Source organism: Spermophilus citellus (assembly GCF_964194105.1).
Source record: "Spermophilus citellus genome assembly, chromosome: 9".
NCBI lineage: Eukaryota > Metazoa > Chordata > Mammalia > Rodentia > Sciuridae > Spermophilus > Spermophilus citellus.
This window is the reverse complement of record NC_138191.1, coordinates 46991064-47013029: the sequence shown is the minus strand read 5'-3', so window position 1 is coordinate 47013029 and position 21966 is coordinate 46991064. Positions and strand designations below refer to the sequence as shown.

At 34.4% G+C, this 21966-nt stretch overlaps 1 long non-coding RNA gene and 1 pseudogene across 6 annotated transcripts in view; both read right to left on the bottom strand.

The window, feature by feature from the left end:
• The window catches only part of LOC308655173, a 256086-nt gene that overhangs the window by 159243 nt on the left and 74877 nt on the right, over nt 1-21966 (bottom strand). The window lies entirely within an intron of this gene.
• LOC308657126 (ferritin heavy chain-like) lies at nt 472-985 on the bottom strand (annotated as a pseudogene). Its single transcript has one exon. The product of its transcript is annotated as a ferritin heavy chain-like (transcript).

The following is a 21966-nucleotide window of genomic DNA, read 5'->3' as shown; positions in this document are numbered from 1 at the left end:
GGATAAAAAAATGTGGCATTTATACACAATGGAATATTACTCAGCATTAAAAAGAACAAAACCATGGCATTTGCAGGTAAATGGATGGCATTGGAGAAGATAATGGTAAGTGAAGTCAGCCAATCCCCAAAAAATTGAATCTCTGAAACCATAAGCCAAAATAAATTGTTCCACCTTCATGTTTTTCTTGTCAGGTCTTTTAGTCATAGTGAAGAAAAGCTCACTAAAGTAATGACAACCTGATAAAGAAGAGTATAAAATATCAACACTTTTTTTTCTGGGTACCAAATTTCTTTATTTGAAGGAATGGTACAATGAACATAAATGGATGTTTTGGTACAATTTATAGAAAAGGTAAAGGTAACCCCAACATGCATGCACTGCCTTGGTGACCAGGGAAGTCACTTCCATGGCTATGGAAAGTCATCCTAAGGTGTAGCTCTCATTACCACTTTCTCCCAGGTGTGCTTGTCAAAGAAATATTCTGCCGTGCCAGATTCTGGGAATCCCATCTTGTGCAAGTTGGTTACATAGACACCCAATTCTTTGATGGGTTTCACCTGATCATTCAGGTAATGATTCTCAATGAAGTCATGAAAGTGGGGGTCATTTTTGTCAGTGGCCAGTTTGTGCAGTTCCAGAAGTGACTGGTTCACACTTTTCTCCAAGTGCAAATCACATTCCATTGTATTGAGCCCACTCTCCCAGTCATCATGGTCTGAGTTTCTTGATATCCTGAAGGAAGATTTGGCCACCTCGTTGGTTCTGCAGCTTCATCAGTTTCTGAGCATGTTCCCTCTCTTCATGAGATTGGTGAAAAAAATATTTGGCAAAGTTCTTCAAAACCACATCACCATAGTCAAAGTAGTAAGACATGGACAGGTAGACATAAGAGGCGTAGAGCTATAGATTGACCTGGCAGTTGATGGTGGCCTCTGAGTCCAGTGGTAGTCTGGCATATCTGTGAGGGGGATGTGGTAGTCATGGTGGGTGGCTGAGGAGAGGCATGGTGCTGGAGAAGTGGCAGAGGCCTTGGGGCAGTCTGAGGGCGCTGTGAAGGGCTGCTGGCTCTGAGCCACTGGCCATGGTGGGGGTCCAGTGCTGGTTTTGTCCAAGCACTGTTGAAGCAGGAAACCCTACATCTTTTGGTGGAGAACCCCAAATGTAAAAGAACATAATGGATCTTTCACAAACAATTCTAGGTCCTACTGTTTTCTATTTCTGTCTAGGCAAATTACTTATCATATATGTGTATCACTAATCTCATCTATAAAGTAGGAACAATAATAACACTCACTTCATATAGATTTTAAGAGCATTAAATAGAATAGTGCAAGGCTAAGAAAGTCTGGCATACACTTTGCAAAAATTGTCTATTCTGGACTTAATACTTGGAATACATAGAATAAATCAAATGTTCAATAAATATGCATTGAATTCATCTGAGTTACTTGCCACTCTTTACTAACTCTTGCTATAGTAACTCTTGCCCTTTTTAATTAATAAGATATTATTTGAAATTGATAGAATGGTTATAATATGCCAGACTCCAGTGTACTAAACCTTTCAAATATAATATCCCATTTAATCCTTAACAGTAACCTTTTAAAGTTGGTATTGTAATTATCTAATTTTGTAGATTAGGAAACTATGGTACCAAGTGGTCAAGTAATTGACCTAAATTCACACAGGAAAGCTGGATTTAAACTTAAATTGGTCTGACTTTAGAGCCCTCAAACTTAATCACAGGTTATATACTTTAATTTCTAATTAGCACTTCACTGTAATCATTCCAAAACCTTTGTAAATCCCTCTTGAAAAGACTGAACTCTATTCTTCTTGATTGAAGTATTTAAATATACTCTAATAAAACCAAAAGTTTTCATTTAAGATGCTGTTACCACTTAAGAGCTTTTCAGTTTTTCCTTTATATGCTAAGTACTACCTCTGAGATCACAAGACAGATTTTTTTGAACACCAGGACTAGTCCAGATAAGTATGATTATGCAACTTTGTTTGAAAACTATTGAACTTCAAGCTACTCCTTCTAGGACAAGGTCTATAGAGAAATCAGTACACAAAACTCCAACTAATGTTGGTGTTTTAATGCTGCCCTGTTAATATATTGGAATGCCTTATGGATTATAGCTGATTTAAATTGCAGTGTTAATCATATATTTCCTACCCTATGTCAGAGCCGTTTTGATTCATGCCAGTATAGTGGTTTGGATGTGGGGTGACTCCCAAAAGCTCATGTGTGAGATGGTTCAGAGGAAAAATAATTGCGTTGTGACAGTCTTAACCCAATCAGTGATTAATACCCTGATAGAGATTAACTGAGTGGTAACTGAAGTGATAGGGTATGGCTGGAGGAGGTGGCAATTAGGACGTGACTTTGGGGTATATATTGTATCTGGAGAGTGGAGTTTCTCTTTCTGAAACTCCTGATCAACATGTGAGCTGTTTCCCACTGCCACACTCTTCCACCATGATACTCTGCATCATCTGGAGCCATAAGGAATGGGGCCAGCCTTCTATGAAAAAAGACCTTTGAAACTGTGAGCCGCCAAATAAACTTTTCCTCCTTTATCTGAGCTCTCTTGAGCCCTGTCTTCACTGACCACTGTCCTATTGGCATTCTGGTCTTCTTAGCTCTTACCAGAATCAGCCATTAATCTTCCCTTAAACAATCTAAAGTATTTCTAGCATGCCCTGCTGCACATCCCAAAATTCCTCCCATCAATTTCAGAAAGCTCCCCCAAATTCTGAACCACATGGTCATTTAGTCACAGCAGAAAAAATGCTGACTAAAACAGCCAGTAAGTCAGATATGGGAATGAGAGAGATGTAAAATTTAAATTGTGGCTCTGTTCTTTACCAATTTATAAAGGCAAATAAAAAATATAGTTCCTATATTTTTCAAGTCAAGTGGAAAATATTTTAGGTATGAAATTAATAGGTAATTTAACCATTATCCAAGCACAAATAAATTCTTAAATCAGGTTTCTCATTGTTGATGCTCATCAGACTCACCTATTCTGAATTAATGATTATTACATGCAATCTAGAGTCCTACATATGAAACATACAACTAATCTTTTACTTCTCACATAATAAAAACTGAACATGCTTGTGTTTTAATAACTTAACTAAAAATAACTTCAATTTTAGCAAAATTTCAACTAAATACTTAATTGACTTTCTTAAAATTATACTTTATTTTTCATTTTTATTCTTTTTAGTTATACATGACAGTACAATGTATTTTGGCAACCTATACATACATAGAGTATAATTTATTATAATTAGGATCCTATTCTTATGGTTATACCTGATGTGGAGTTACACTAATTGTGTATTCAAATACAAGGCTAAGGAAGTTATGTCTGATTAATTCTACTGTCCTTCCTATTTCCCTCTCCCTCCCTTCCATTTGTTCCCCTTTGTCTAATACAATGAACTTCTATTCTATCCCTCTCCACCCTCCATTGTTGTGAGTCAACATCCATATACAAGAGAGAACATTCTGTCTTTAATTTTTGGTGACTGGCTTATTTCACTTAGCATGATAGTCTCCAATTCCATCCATTTACCAGAAAATGCCTAGCAGCTCAGGAGACTGAGGCAAGAGGATCAAAAGTTCTAGTCAATCCTGGGCAACTCAGTGAGACTCTCAGCTACTTAGCGAGACCCTGTCTCAAAAATATATTTTTAAAAAGGGCTGGGGGTGTAAAATGGTGGTAGTAAGGCACCCCTGGATTCAATCACCAGTACCAGGGGGAAAAAAACAAATAAAAAAGATTTGATGCAGTATTTGTAAAAAAAAATCAAAAATTTAAATGAAACAAATTTTAAATACATAAAATCATAGAATATTCAGAGGTTATCAGGATATTTTTATATGCCTGGGATCTAAAATATAATGAAAATATTTATTGTTAAGTTGGGAAACTAAGACATTGTTCCCAGTAAGGAAATTGCAGTGAATAAGAATAATGAAACAGAGCAACTAAGAACAGAACAGGGAGGAAGAGCAGGAAGAAAAGTTTAACATTAAACAGAGACATGAGGCGGGAGGGAAAGGGAAAAAAAAAAAAAGGGAAATCACATGGAAATGGAGGGAGACCCTCATTGTTTTACAAAATTATATATAAGAGGTTATGAGGGGAATGGGATAACAAACATGGAGGGAAATGAATTATAGTAGATGGGGTAGAGAGAGAAGATGGGAGGGGAGGGGAGGGGGGATAGTAGAGGATAGGAAAGGTAGCAGAATACAACAGTCACTAATATGGCAGTATGTAAAAATGTGATGTGTAACCGATGTGATTCTGCAATCTGTATTTGGGGTAAAAATGGGAGTTCATAACCCACTTGATTCTAATGTATGAAATATGATTTGTCAAGAGCTTTGTAATGTTGTGAACATCCAATAAAAAAAAATTACCAGTGATAAGAAAAGTAAAAATATGGAAAAATAAGATATTATTTTTATTATGATTGATTTTGTCAATTGGATATATGGCTTTACTGGATGACAGCAACTAGTTATTTTTAAAATACTATAATTTAATGTTCCTTTTGTCCCAAGTCTTCATAATTGTATCTCATTTCAATTTTAATAATTGAAATATTAAATTATAATTAAAATGCTACATACAAATTAGTACATGTTATGTAAGATTAACTATAATTAATTCCCCATACATAGTTCACCTAAAAATGTGTGAACAGTAACAAATACCCAAATATTTAATCTCTACCTAACATCTATTGTTGCTAAATAGTTACTAGTATTTGGAAAATTATTTTTTCCTATGATATCTGAGCTATTGATGGTCATTTTGACTTTTCATACAATAGTGTGGGAGGAACATATTGATTAAAATGGAATCTGAACTAAAACAGGAAAGGACACCAAAAATGACAATATTTTGCTAACTGGAAAACACAGGAATGAAAAGCCAAAAGCTGCATCTGCCCATAAGGATGATAGTTGGTGATACTAGGAAAGGAGTTGGAGCATACTCTGGTGATGAAGAGCACAAAAGAGCTCATCACAGCTAAGTAACTATCATTCTTCCTCCACATCCCACATAGTTGTAGATAAACTCCCACCTCCCAGAAAACTTGTGATTTATTCTCTGATGAATTTGAATTGGAGATAATTTAAACTTGAGACAACAGGCACAGGTGAAGACTGAAGACCTCTACTAAAATTAGCAGGACTTGGGAAAGTTTACCATTGGACAGTGAAACCCCAGCCTTCTATCTGTATATGGCCCCAATTGCTATCCCAGGACAATAAAAGATCTGTTTCTGGGGAAATGAGCCCCAAAGAAAACACTTTCAACTACTTCCCCCCAAAATACATGGATCTTCATTCAAACATTTCATTAAATTTCAGTAATAAATAAATTCCTCTCAAGAAATACACATACACACATAATTATTAATAAGCTTTTTTAGTGCTCTGTTTATAAATATAAACACCTACAATATGAAAGACAAAGACCAAAATTCCAAGAAAATAAAGGAACTTATAGAAAATAAAAATAAAAAATAAAAATAAATTTTAAGTAGAACTAAAATTAAGGTACACCAAAAAGAGATGATTTTGCATTCATGAATTAAGAAAAATATTTCCTTAGAGAAAGAAAATTTGGGGAGTTAGGCAATCTTTTTTTTTTTTTTTTTTTAAGAAAGAGAGAGAGAGAGAGAGAATTTTTTTTTAATATTTATTTTTTAGTTCTCAGCGGACACAACATCTTTGTTGGTATGTGGTGCTGGGGATCGAACCCAGGTCGCACGCATGCCAGGTGAGCGCGCTACCGCTTGGGCCACATCCCCAGCCCCAAGTTAGGCAATCTTAGAAACTAAAAATATCATTTATTAACATAAATAAGTTCAATGAAGAGATAGAATATAAAGTAGATAAGTTGAACAAAGATGAAAATGTATGAAATAGGAAGCACCAATCTAGAAATCCAATATTCTAATAATAGGGATCTCAGAAAGACTAGAAAAATTAGAATGCTTTCAACAAATAATATAATGACATTTTCTGTAAGTAAAGGACACATTTTAAGATTAATTGAGCTTTAGTATATAGAATGAAAGATTTTCCAAATCAAGAAATCAGAAATCATGGTAATCTGATTTACTCTGAAATTTCAGAACATCTAGGATAGGTGAAAAAGAAAAAAAAATCTGAAAATTCATAAAAAGCAAAAATTGGCAACATGTAAGAGACTAGGAATAAGGATGATGTCAGGCTTTTCATAGCAACAGTATATTCAGAAAAAAATATAAACAAATGCTTCCAAATTCTGAGACTATTTCATATATATATATATGCATATTTATATTTATATGCACATATATATAATTCATATTATATAATATATGTGTATCTATACTTATTATATGTAACATCTATATCTTTCTATACTTATATACAGTACAATGCACTATATTTCTCTAGATTATAGATACATATATTATGCACGTCTATCAATATATACCTATCCACAATATATACATATAGATATACATAGAGGAATTTATGTTAATGAATTTCCTAAAAAAATGTGATGGCCATGTCCAAAATTTATAGGGCAGTCTAGAAATTCAGGTTAGAGCTGATGTTGAAGTGTTGAGTCTGAATTCTGCAGGACTATGGCTGGAAACTCAGGTAGGGTTTGTCTGTTTCCATCCTGAGGAGATTTCCTTCCCTTTTAAGGATCCTCAATGTTTGCTCATATGGTCTTCAACTAAGTGAATAGACATATCAACAATATGGATGATAATTCGTCTTACCCATACTCTACTGAGTTAAATGTAAATCAAATCCCATCTCCCTCAAAAAAAAAAAAAAAAGAAAAGAAAAAACTCAGAGCATCTAAATTTGTACATGACTAAAACACCTGGGAACCAGAGCCTAGCGAGACTGACACAAAATTAATCAACATATCTATTGAGAAGATTATACCCACTCAAAAATATTAAAAATGAATGAGGGTATGATGAAAACATTCAAGATCTCAAACAAGTATTTCCTATGCATTCTTTCTTGGAAGAAATACACAACTAAACAAAGGAGGCAATGAAGATATAGTGCTGGTACCAAGAAAACAAGTATCCCAACATGTGAAATAAATAAAAGCCAGTTGTGAACAAAAATCCAAAGATAATGGAAGTATATTAGGCCTAGATATTAGCCAGTCTAAATTAGAAAAAGAGGATGAGAGAGTTACAGGAGAAATATTTTCACACCATCTCCAAAAATGGGTTAGATGGAATATTTGACATTTTCTATTATGGAGGGGAATTTACACTTTAAGTCAGAAAGTTCACCATGAATTTGTATGAGCATATAGCAAATCAAAGAGTCAACACAAAATCAGCAATTATGAAATATAAATCTTCAAGGAAATGTGTGAATATATTACAAGAATCAGTTACAGAAGGTTTTTACTCTACCTCAAAATATCCATTATATCACCCGTGAAAATTAATTTTATGTATCAGTTTGAGTTTGGTAATGAAGGCCCAGCTAACTCGTAAAACATTGTTTTGGGTGTCATTTTGAATGTTTCTGGAAGCCATTAGCATTTGAATTGCTAGATGAACACAAAAGATCTGCCCTTACCAATGTAGGCAGGCATCATTCAATCCACTAACGTCCAGAACAGAATAAACTGATAGAGAAAAGGAGAATTCTGCATCTCTGAGTTGGAACATTCTTAGTCTCCTGTCCTCAGATACCAGAGCTTGGATATCAAAACTCCCAGTTCCTGGGCCTTCAGATGTCACCCCATACTCCTTCACTCCTGGTTCTCAGGCTTTCTAACTTGGAATGAAAGTACATAATGGAACATTGACTCACTGTGTATGTATGCATAAATAAATAAATAAATAAATATATATATATATATATATGTATATATAAATAATACAAATATATAAAAGGTATTGGCTCACATGACTATGGAAAATAAGAAATTTCACCATCTTCTATCTTCAAGCTGAAGAACCAGGAAAACTGGTGGTGTAGTTCAGTTTAAAGGCATTAAAATTCTTTCTGTTTCTCTGATGAACATTCATGAATACAATCACCATTCCACAACATCCATGCCACCTGGTTTCAAGCCATCATCATCTCATACATGGATTCTTTCAAATGCCTCGTAACTAGTCTCCTTATATATTAGTCCATTTCTATTATTATACCAAAATGCCTGAAGCTTGAGTAATTTTATGGAAAAAAAGAGGGTTTTTCTTGTTTGTTTTACTTCACTATTTTGGAGGCTGACAGTCCAAGTTGGGTAGCTCATTGGTTTGGCCTCTGGTGAAAGCCTAACAGAGATGGCATAATAGGAGGATCTTTTTTTTTTTTTTTTTTGCTCCTACTCTGTGTATTTGTTTTAACTTATTTTTTAAGTTTTAATTTGTTATATATGACAGCAGAATACATTATAATTCATATTATACATAGAGAACACGATTTTTCATATGTCTGGTTATATACAAAGTAGAGTCACACCATTCATGTCTTCATACATGTTTCTAGGATAGTGATGTCCATCTCATTCCACCATCTTTCCTACCTCCATAACCGCTTCCTTTCCTTCCCTCCACTTTGCCCTATCTAAAGATTCTTTCTGACATCACTGAGACTCAGTAAATTGAACAGAATCTCATACACGCACACACACTCATACACACACATCTGTAACTCAAGCACAGATCTCCAAACTCTAATACATGTTAAATATACTTCAACTTAAGTTTCCTAATGCTAGCTCCTTTTGAGTGTGAAGTATTCTTTTAACCAACAATATAAATATGTCAAATTTCTCTTATTTAGATAATTCCATAAAATATAAAGAAATTTATTTTATATTTTTTAATTTGTTCTTTGTATATATACATGACAGTAGAGTGTATTTTGACATATTTCACATATGTGGAATATAATTTATCCTAATTAGGATCCTATTCTTGTAGTTATATATGATGTGGAGTTTCACTGGCCATGTATTCATAGGTGAACATAGGAAAGTTTGTGCAATTCATTCTATTAATTTTCTGATCCCACTACCCCTCCCTTCACTTCATTTCCCTTTGTCTAAACCAATGAATTTATGTTCTCTCCACCCCTTATTCTATGTTAGCATCCACATATCAGAGAGAACATTTGGCTTTTGGTTTGGGGGACTGGCTTATTTCACTTAGCATGATAGTTTCCAGTTCCATCCATTTACCATCAAATACCATAATTTCACTCTGCTTTATGGCTGAGTAATATTTCATTATGTATATATTCCACATTTGCTTTATCCATTTATGTGTTGAAGGGCACCTAGGTTGGTTCCATAGCTTTGCTATTGTGAATTGTTCTGCTATAAACACTGATGTAGCTGCATTACTGCAGTATGCTGTTTTTAAGTCCTTTGAGTATATATGAAGGAGTGGAATAGCTTAGTCAAATGGTGGTTCCATTCCAAGTTTTCTGAGGAACCCATATTATTTTCCACATGGGTTGCACCAGTTTGCAATCCCATCACCAATACATAAGTGTACCTTTTCCCCCATACCCTCATCAACATTTATTGTTACTTGTATTCTTCATAATGACCATTCTGACTGGAGAGAGATGAAATCTCAGATTGGTTTTAATTTGTAGTTCTCTAATTGATAGAGATGTTGAGCATTTTTTCACATACTTTTTTACCATTTGTAGTTGTTCTCCTGTAAAGTGCATGCTAAGTTTCTTTGCCCATTTGTGTATTTTTTTTTTTTTTTGGTAAATACTGGAGTTCTTTGTATATACTGGAGATTAATGCTCTGAGATGCTGGTAGCAAAGATTTTCTCCCATCCTATACGTTCTCTCTTCATTTTCTTGACTGTTTTCTTTACTGTGAGGATTTTCTTTTTTTAGTTTGATACCATCCCATGTATTGATTTTATTTCTTTTGCTTTAGGAATCTTGTTTGAGGAAGTTCATTCCTAGGCTGACAGAATGAAGAGTTGGACATACATTTTCTTCTAGAAGGTGTAGGGTCTCTGGTTAAAAGTATAGGTCCTTGATACACTTTGAGTTGAGTTTTGTGCCAGGTGAAAGATAGGATTTCAATTTCATTCTGCTGCATATGTATTTCCAGTCTTTGCAGCACCATTTGTTGAAGAGGCTATCATTTCTCCAATGTATGTTTATGGCACCTTTGTCTAATATGAGATAACTGTATATGCTGGTGTGTCTGAATTTATGTATGGGTTCTAGAAGCTTTCTGGCAGAGATTTTTTTCTTCTAAATTTAGAATCATGTCATTGCCAAGTGTTCTTACCAAGTTGAAGTTTTGGTTTTAATACTTCCCAATTCCCCTTATTGGGAGATTAATGTGGGTGAGCTAGGCTGCAAGTCAGGTGGCAAAGTTGCTGGCTGGGAAAGTGAGCATAGCAGTGAATTGGTGTGTTGGACAGGCTGGGCTGTGGCCAGGTGATGAAGTGGGTGGCTGGGCCAGGAAGTGCAGTACCCTGTTGGGTGGGCCCAGCTGGCCCAGGCTGGTTCGGTCTGGTGTTCCTGACTGGGAAGTGGTGGGCCAGACTGGGCTGTGGCTGGGTGGCAAAGCAGCTGACCATGTCCAGTGGGCCTAGCTGGCCTGGGCCAGGTGGATCAGGATCAGGATCATGGATCCTTCAGGCTGGCAGTGAAGCTATGTTCTGGTATGTACAGGCATGGCAGTGAAGTGGCAACCTGGCTGGCTAGTCTATGAGCCAGGGTAAAACTGCTGGCCTAGTAGATGGAGCAATGACCTGGATCAGGGGCCAGGGTTTTGGAGGACTGGTGACAAGGGCCTGGGGTTCTGGGAAGGTACTGGACCCCCCTGAGTCTGGGTGGGTGCCAAACTGGGAAAGGAGCAGGGGACCAGGCTTGTGCTGGGACCTAGCAAGTGTTGGCCCCAGTGGGCCACAGGAACTCAGTGGGTTTGGGATCAGTTCATTGGGCATACTATTGGCCATGTGCCCTCACACCCACCCTTCCAACCTTCTGTGCTGTAGTGGCCCTGTCAGCCCCCACAGGCCACAAGACTCACAGGGCTGGGGAGAGCTGGGCTGTCCCCAGCCTCTCCAACTTGTGTTCCTTGTGGGTAAAAATGCTCCCAGTTTCTGACTTTCCATAGGTTTGCTAGGCCCATACAGTCTGGGCAGACCTAACTACAAACTCACAAATTTGGGTTTCTCCAGTTCTCATTGGCTCTGCTGCACTGCAGTCCCAAGATGACTCCTGGATTGGCTCTCTGCAGAGAATTGATAAGTTCAGGTTGACTTTTTTCTTCTTCTTCTTCTTCTTTTTTTTTTTTTTTAGGTCTGTTTAATGAGTTGAACAAGCTCTGGTTCGGCTAGGGCAGACTGCCTCTCCGGTCTCAAGACTCTCACTCTAAACCTTGGGGAGAAACAGTATTCCCACTTCTTGAGTTCTGTGTAGCTGAGCTAGCCATCTTACCAGGAAATTATTTTAAATTCTGATGGTCCTGCCATCAGTCTTTATTTTCTACCATCATTCTCTCATTCTTGTTATTTCCAAGTTGCCTCCGCTCAGGTCAACTTCTTTGGTTGGCAATACTTTGTGTGTGTTGCTACATGTTGTAGCCAGCAGGAGATATCACTATTTATAACTTTATGGGGATAAGACAACAAGAAGTTCCACATTTAGGTCCCTTTTAGACTCTGCCTCATGTATCTCTTCCCATGGCTTGTTTTCTGCATCCTTTACCTGTAATAAATGTACTCATGAGCAAAACAGGTATCAGTGAGTTCTGTGATTCCTAGTAAATTATCAAAATTGAGGATGAAGGGTTATGGAAAAATAATATTCCTACATGACAACCCCTGGGAAAAAATGGAAAGATGGTGTGACTTGTAATGAAGGAGGGGAAATTAGCCAAACATTAAACCTCTCCCAGTAAATCCTTTCTCCCAAACCATACACCCTAAAGGAAGGGGGCAGATATTGAATGCTGGGTTCTGGACTTTGACCTTCCCTCATTGCAAATTAGTCCTAAATGGAGGCACAGTTAATAATGAAACTGTGGGAAACAATGAATGCCAGAGGAAGAAGAAAAGCAATGGGCAGGATTTGAGCATTCATCCTTCAGTATCTATGCTCCTATCTCTCCTGGTAACAATGAGTTTCAAACTTTTTACAACTGCTTTCCTGAGTTAAATTTTTAACCTGCACAACTTGTTCCCTGACTGCCGGATAGGCATGTTCACAGTTTCCAATGATTATACCACTCTCACTGTACCCCATAAAACTAAAATCCCCTCTGTAACCTATGACAATTTCATATCCAGAAAATGAGCCCTGTGGTGCTTGAGTGATTGTGTCCACAAATGAATAAATGGCTTCACTGAATTTGTTTAGTTCTGCATCTTTCATTTTGTACTTACAGAGGATGGTTAGGAAAACTCTTGAACATGTAGTTGTTGTCACAGTGAGGGTATCCCCTGCAGACATAGACAGGTAACTAACTCTGGATATCATGATCATATGCTTATATGTCCAGTATCATTATTATTTTAATGATTTTATTATTTTATTATTTTAATTATTTTATTATTTTATTTTTATTTTGTGTCTTACTGAATAAGATGAAATAAAAGATACAGAATTGTAGTTTCACAAAATGAAAAAGTGAGTATTTTTAAAGAAATCAGTGCCTTGCATTACAAAGTACATATAAAATATCCTTCTATATTACTTGATTCTATAAAAGTAGATAAGTCACTGAAGGAAGTTCATGATTTACAATCAATTTTATTTTCCTTTTAAAAAAGTTTTATTTATTTATTGGCCAGAAAGTTCCTTTCATTATGTCACAAGCAAATGCATTGGAACAAAATTAAAAAAGAAACATGAGAAATTAATGCTATTGTTTATCAACTTATACATAATTGTTACTTTGAAAGAACATTGGTTTGCTCCTCTATACAGAACTACAAATGAAAAAGTAAGAAAAAAAGGTGCTCTAATGGATAGATTATAATGGCATGATGTTGAGAATTACTTTAATGATAATACATTCTAATTTAAGAATTTAAAAAATATCTCAGTTATTTTGCAGTGCTAAGTAAATAAACAGTGTCTGTATAAGCAATTGTGAAAAACCTAATAGTAGACCTTTCCAGGTTGGAATTATTAATAGAATTTTTGTGGAATGAATTGTGTTCTTAGTAGAGACCAACAGGCTGCAGTAAAGACCTTTATGAATAACATTTGAAGTTTTCCTCTCAGAATGAAAAGAAAAATATGAGTGTTGACCCTGGCAGCTACCATCATATGTTTAACCACTGATTTTCCAGTGAAAAATGAACAGATCATAACAGAACATACTACACAATCAAAACCAACCCAGTGTTCCTCATAGCTTTATACATTTGGAACAACTCACCAGAAGGATCATTTCCCACAAACCGAAGAAAATAACTGCTGCTTAAATGGTAAAATGAAGAAGACAATCATTTAAATAGTTACTACAAAGCCAAGAGATGATGCCTCTTACTCTACCAAATGACTCAGGTAGGTCAGAGCACCCTGTTAGAGAAATTCACTTCTGCCACAAGAAGGAATATATCATAGAACTTTAGAAATCCTTAGTTATATATTTTCAGAGACTAAAGTGCAAACTAAGAACAGATTCATCTCAAGTTTTCAGCAAATCATATTCTGTGAAGATCCATTAAATAAACAAAACATGTCCTCAAATGGCTCCTGAATACTAAAAAATGGAAATGGTTGGAGTCATTATTGTCAACTGGCTGAAGTAGGCGCCTGATTAACTCTAAGACTGGGTCAGATAAGGTGATGTTTCCTTTGAGGAACAATGTTACTGTGCACCCTACTGCTGCCATTTAAACAATCTCCAGTCAGTGACTTTCCCTGGAGGATGCTACTGAGGGTTCAAAGGGGGATGCAGGCTTCGTGTGGTCCCCTCCCACAGACTCACTTGTTTGTATAAAATAATTGTCCTGCCAGAGGCCTCCCTCCCAGAGATTCTGATTTCCATTTAAAAACATGCTGTTCAATTTTTCTAGACAAAATATTCATAATATTAGAAAAATATTTTTGATGAAAGCAGCACATAGTTCAAATAAAAAATAAGCATTTAAAATTATACTTATTACCATATGGTGTGATTATTAATTAACCAAAAAGTAGAATGTTAAATGCCAATAGAAAAATTATCATAGAAACACTAAAATATTGATGGAGAAATTTATTCAACACTAAAAATGTGTATTTAATTCATGATTATGTCACAAACAATTCACACATTACTTGATATTCATTTACTTGAGGTTAGGTGAAAATTAGAGGAAATGCAGAAAAAGGAGCACATTATCCATCTACTGTTTGTTATTATCAAAGAATATAGATGTTGATAAAAAAAAGTTGGAACACCTACATCCTTAAATTACATGTTGTAATCATCTGAATTTAATCATAAATAAGTAAACCACCTATGAAAAAGAAGTTTTACTTATATGTTCTATAATTTTTAGAACTATAATATAATTCAGTCTCATATTTAAAGAAGAAATAACTCACAAAGAAAAATAAAACAAACATAATAAATTGGATAATTTTGTTATCAAACCAAATGTATAAATTCTACAAAAATAGAGTTTTACCAAGACTAGAGCTGATTCCCTGAAACTAACCATAAGTTTAGTTGGTAAATTCTCAGCTATAACCCTTCTTTATTCAAACACAATTCAATTAGATTGACATCTGCTTGCTATATAGGGACTCCAAAAAAGTAGACACAATTTATACTTGTGCTCAAAGACATTTCAATGCAGTTGGCAAAATCAGCATACTCTGAAGAACTTTGTATTCATCTGTTATGGCAACTACTATTATACAAAACAAGTTACAATATATACTAATGCTCTACTGTACTGCAGGATTAAGCAATTGTTGTATCCTTAGAAAACAACAGAATACCTTACAAGCATAAACAATATTAGGAAATAATATCATTCATTCATTCATCAAAAATTTATTAGACATTAGTTTTGAGCTAGTAAGTCTTCCAAGAATGAAATACATAGTAGTGATAAAAATGAATAAGATATAAATTTTAAGAAAAATTATATTCTAGACATACTTAACCATTTTCTCCTCTGTCTTTTATCTGAGTCTTCAACCTGTTCCACTACCATCACTTCTTTAAATTTAGCAAAAATCCAAGCTGTACCCATCATGGTACCATAAACTTCTGGCAATAATTAGTTAAGCATTATGCATATGACTCAAATAAAATAATAAGATTCCTTATGTGGTGTTGACATTTCTCCTTAATTCCATTTACATTTCTGTCAACTCAATTTAAAATATTCCAATTAATATAATAGATGTACCATAAATAATCATTAAAAATAAATTTGTAGTGCTAAGAACTATTTCCATCTTTTCAGTTTGGAAATTATGAACTCCTAAGGACATAAATCTCATATAAAAACTGCTGAAAATTATTGGTTTTCAAAACCACCGCTTTGGAAGCAAATTACTACAAACAGATATTCCCAGAGGCTCTCTGAAGATTTTTAAGAGAACAAATTCAATAATAGTCCTAATTAAGATATAATTTGTAGGTCTCAGTTAACTTACAATGTAGCTACATTGTTCACAATCAATGATTGTTTTAGTCAGCTTTTTCACTGTTATGACTAAAAGACCTGACCAGAACAATTGTAGAGGAGGAAAAGTTTATTTGAGGGATCCTGGTTTCAGAGGTCTCAGTCAATGGACATCATGTTCCATTCTCTGGGCTGGAGGTGAGGCAGAACATCATGGTGGAAGAGTGAGGCAGAGGTAAGCAACTCACATGATAATGAGTAAGGAGAGAAATACTCCACTTTCCAGATACAAAATATATGCCCCAAATGTATGCTTCTACAGCCATACCCTACCTGCTTTCAATCTGACACAGTTAATCCCTTCAGGTCAATCAATTCACTGTCAAGTTGAGACTCTCATAACCCAATAATTTCTCCTCTAAACCTTCCTGCATTGTCTCACATGTGAGCTTTTGGGGGATACCTCACATCCAAACCTTAATAGTAATCAAAATTTTTGTTAATTTCTTATGTATATTATCTTATGTTATTTTTTAAAAATGTCCTTATGTATGTAGTAGATATTAAAATATTTGTAATAGTCAATTTGAATTATCAACTTGATTGGATTATGAGATGCCAATGATTAAGAAGCTTCTGGGTGTGTCAATGAGAGTGTTTCTAGGAATGATTAGCATGTGGGATAGCAAACTGAAGTGGAGACTCTCCCTAAGCATGGGCAGCACCAACCAACACTTTGGTGGCTTGGATGAAATAAAAGTTGGAAGAACAAGGAAGCAGCAGTAGATGCAAGCTCCATTCTTCTTGAATGAGTTCTTGATTGCTGCTGTGATCGTTGAAGAAGATCAGACTCTCACTTCTTCACGCTTCCAAAGCAAACTCTACCAGTGCTTCTTTAGAAAGTTTCCAGAAGCTTTCAGTCTTGGAGTAGGATAGCATCATCAATACCTCTTGTTTTGGGGCCTCATCCTTTTGGACTGCACAGGTTCTGCACTGGTTCTTTCAGCTCTCCAGCCTGAAGACAGCTATTGTGGACTATCCAGCTTTTGGTTGTGTAAGTCAACCTAATAAATCCCTTTTTCATAATTATACTTCCTGTTGATTCTGTTTCTCTAGAGAATTTTAATAGAATATTATTATTATGTATTCTCAATGTGCTCATCAAGAAGTCAAAATGTAATATGTTAAATACAGATTCCAAAGGTCCAATGTAATCTGAAAAAAATTGTGAAGTAAAGAAGGCTATGGGGAGGTATTGGAGAATTAAATCTACCAAATTACACAATGCCTATGTACTGATATACCACAATAAATTCTGCACACACAAATAAAATAACACACTATTAAAAATAACAGTAATAGAAGGGGGATCATTATAGCAGAGCAGGCAAATTGGGGAAGGGAGGAGGAAAGGGAAAGAGAAGGCAGTGGGGAATGTGATTGATCAAATTATGTTATATGCATGTACAAATATGGTATAATGAATTCTACCATTAGGCATAATTATAATGCTCCAATATAAATATGTAAACTGAATTTAACATCAATTTCAAACATCCCAAATAATCATCAGAAGTAATGAATAGATAATATACATGGACCCTTGCATTTTCCCTCAGTACTTCATATATACACATCTTGAGACTGATCCTGAGTCAGTGGAAGACTTCTCCCAATGAAAGACGAGTATTTTTCTTTAAGGTTTATAATTCACCATGTACCCTTGTTACAACTAACATTTACAGAGATTCTATTTATAATAGAGGTACACTGGGAATGCTTTTAATGAATTGCTGAGTGTCTGGGAATTCAATTCAACACTTAACTAGAGTCAATGTTTCTTAAGTAAATATCTATCATCATCATAGAATGAACTTCTAGATTATAGGAATATGCATGAAATTTTATGAAGTAATTTAATTTTTATTAGAAATTATAAAATATATTAGTCAAATTTTCAAGTTTGGCATTATTGTGCAGCAACAGATTGGCCTGTGATGACTATCTTGGATATTTGCAATGTTAAATAGAAATTCACTTTCAACTGAGGTCAGTAAGGAGGCAAGACCTTGTTTGGCTGACTCCATTAAAAGGCCTGTATGTTTATATGTATATAAGGCATGTAAGATGATGTCACCATTACCAAGTCCTTTCTTCTCTCATAGTAATTGATATTATATATTCTCTATAAGATAATTATATTATAAGATAATTGATATTATATATTCTCTATAAGAATCATACTTTTTTACTCCTAGACATAAATACTTTAGTTGGTGGTGATGGTGCAGTTTCAGGATGCAATCTCACAAACTGAAATTTTGTAGACAACTTGAAAAATTAGCTTTCTAAATAAATTTATATAAAGACAAAATTTTATTTATTTTTTTCATCTGTAGTTATGAACTACAGTATTTTTAAAGAAGCTACTTTCTTGTGAAAAAAAATCTTAGTGGCCAATTTTGCATTCTTTTAAAAATTTTCTTAAGATATAATAAAGAATTTTCAGGATAGGATTAAGTAATTAACCATAAAATAGAAAACTTTTTTAAAGATGTTTTTATTTTTAGATAAACATAATAACTTTATTATATTTATTTGTTTTTTTAATGTGGTGCTAAGGATTGGACCCAGTGCCTCACATGTATTAGGAAAGTGTTCTCCCCACAGAGCCACAACCCCAACCCTAAAATACAGATCTTAAAATTTATTTTACTTATTATTGAGAACACTGGATGCACTACATACTTCTAGAAATATTAGAATTGTAACATGATAGCTTTGAAGAACCCCAATGCAGCTAAAAATTCTCTTTACTCTGGTTATTGTCATTGATGTGTAGGGATAGGACTGTGGCTGACTTTCTCACAGTGACCATTAAATATCATTACACATAATAAATTTATACTGCTACTCAAGTTTTCCATCTAGAAGCTTAGAATTTTGAATTGAGAGATAGGGATGAGAATTATTTTTTAATGGGCCACATTATTGTCATAGCTCCAAAAGGATGTCCAGTGTCTAAACTGATAAGATTTCTGGAGCTATCTTGGTGTCAGCACTTCCTAAGTTCTTAGTCATCATTAGTCATTGATAAATTCTCTCAATAAGTTCTACTTTTTTCTTGGATTCTATTACTTATGACTAAAACTGCACCAAATGTAAAGAGTATATCCTTTTTACTCCTTTTTACTCCTTTTTACTCCTGACACTTAAGTATTTCTTATTAAATTTAAGCATTTTTGATGGTTAAATTTTTTTCAGTTAATAAAAATTCTGATAAACAATGTATAGTAAATTAAAAATTTGTGTCAATATATGAAATATAAAATATCTTAATGAAGATTATCTTAATATTAGACATTCTGAAATTTATCTATAGTATTGTATAAAGGAGTAGACATGGGAATCTCTTAGGAAAGATAAGAAACAAGCAATAAATAAGTATCAAAACATTGGAGTAAACACTTTTTAAAATTTTCAAACATATATAGGTCTACTTATGAAAAGAAAACCTTTCTTTTTTAAAACAAATATTTTTTATTAACTACTCATAATTAAACAGGGTTAATGTTTTGTCATTTTTCTTCAAAAATTTTAATAAAAATACCTATTTTAGATACAGTTGAACTCGACTTTGTTTTCTTCCTCTTGCTTCATTACAAATCTGATGACTCAATCCATCTTTTTTATACTTTTGTAGGTATATAAATATATTTTAATTTTTTGACTTTTTAAAATTTGTTCTAATTAGTTATACATGACAGCAGAATGCATTTTGACATAAATGTTGGCAATGATGTGTGAGAAAAGGTACATTCGTACATTGCTGGTGGGACTGCAAATTGATGCAACCACTATGGAAAGCAGTATAGAGATTTCTCAGAAAAGTGGGAATGGAACCACCATTTGATGCAGCTATCCCACTCCTTGGATTATATCCAAAGGACTTAAAATCAGCATTCTACAGTGATGCAGCCACATCAATGTTTAATAGCAGCTCAATTCACAATAGCTAAACTATGGAACTAACCTAGATGCCCATCAACAGATGAATGGATAAAAAAATGTGCTACATACACACAATGGAATACTACTCAGCCTTAAGGAATGAAATTATTGCATTTGCAGGTAAATGGATGGAACTAGAGAATATCATACGCAATAAGTGCAATAAGCCAATCCCCAAAAACCAAAGGCTGAATGTTTTCTCTGGTAAGCGAATGCTTATTCATAATGGTGGGGTGGGAGTGTATGAAAGAACGATGGAACTTTGGACTTTAGAGGGCAGTGAAGGGAGGGGTGGGACTATGGGGATGGGAAGGATGGTAGAATGAGACAGACTTTATTACCCTATTTACATGTATGATTACATTACTGGTGTGACTCAGCACCATGTATAGTCAGAGGAATGAGAATTTATGCTCCATTTGTGTACAATAGAGCAATAGAAAATCTGTTTTCCCAATAGAAAGCCTCTTTGTCTTTAATACTTAGTTCTTATTGGATATACTTATTTCTTAGTACAGTTTCTTGTCAATAGTAATACAGGAAAAATTATATTTTCATCCCTAAATGTTATGGTTTAGAGATGAAGTGTCCTCCCAAACTCAAGTGAGACAACTCAAGAAAGTTTAGAGGTAAAATGATTGAAATATGAGAGCCTTAAATTAATCCCCTCATAGGGATTAACTGGGTAGTAACTGTAGGCAGATAGGTGTGACTGGAAAAGGTGAGTCATTGGGGTGTGTTCTTGGGGTTTATATTTAGTCCATGATGAGGAAAGTCATGTTCTTAGCTACTTTCCTCTGTAACACCCTTCTGCCATGATATTCTGCTTCACCTTGGGCACAGAGCAATGAAATCAGGCATATAAGGACTGAGATCTCTGAAACCATAAGTGACAAACTTTTTCTCCTCTAGAAGTCTTCTTATCAGGTCTTTAGGTTACAGCAATGAAAAAGCTAAAACTCTGTAAAATACTGTTATGAAAATAATTTGCAGGAAAACATTTGTGTTGCAATAAAAATACAATTGGTAGACTGTCACAATCACATGTAGAAATGGCTGGGCCTGAGAGCAATATCATGGTGTCACAAAAAGAGTGACTCTATCATTGTTTCTTGTCCTCTAAAATGTTTTCAGCTTATTTTGACTAGTGTGGTGCAACAGATACTCAAGTTTTTGAGAAAGCATTGAATTATAGAGAATTTAGAAATTTAAGTAAGAATAGTTATTTAAGTGGAAGAAAATATTTTTTCTGCATAAAATAGTAATCTTTAACAACCATATTAATTGCTTGGAGAACAGAAATTATTGTTTTAGAAATTGTTATTAATTCCTAATAAACTTGTTACATTTTAGTTATATTTTGGAAAATCGGTTGGGGTCTTATGGTTTATATGTAATGCAGAATATTTTTTTAAAATACTATTTCTTTAAAAATTTTTTTAGTTATAGATGGACACAATATTTTATCTATTTACTTATTTATCTATCTATTTATTTATTTATTTTACGTGGTGTTGAGGATTGAAACCAGTGCCTCACATGTGCAAGGTAAGTGCTCTTACACTGAGCCAAAACCCAGCCCCAGAGATTTTTTTTTCCTAAAATAATGGAGGAAAACTCTTAAGTATGAAGTATCTGAAGAAACAATTTCCTGCAATTAAAGTACTGTACAGTATAAAGGAAAAAAAACAATGTTTCTAAATTATTTTATAAGAATTCAGTAGAAAACTTAAGGCCGTTCTTCCTCATTATTTTTAATGCAAAGATTATACATAAAGATAAAAAAGAGCACTAAAAGAAAAACCAAGAGCGATTTATTTGAGAAATGCAAAAACTAAAAATATACAGTATTATCTCAATTATAAATCATATATTATGAGGTTAAAGAAGTAAAGATTTTTCCATATAATACAAAAGATATTTAAAAAATTAAACATCCATGTGAAATTTTTTGATGCACAAACAGTGCTTAGCGATGTAACATTACAAATATTCCTACTAAAGTTATGAGTTACTCAATCACTACCACTATTTGAAATCATCTGCAAAGTGCAATGAAATTTAAATAAGACAATGAAATGAGCATCAAATATTTTATGTTTTGCAATGATAGTTTGAGTTCTTTTTTGGGGTGTGGGGTACAGGGGATTGAACTCAGGGGCATTCAACCACTGAGCCACATCCCCATCCCTATTTTGTATTTTATTTAAAGATAAGGTCTCATTGAGTTGTTTAGCACCTCTCTTTTGCTGAGGCTGGCTTTGAACTTGTAATCCTCCTGTCTCAGTCTCCTGAGCTGCTGGAAT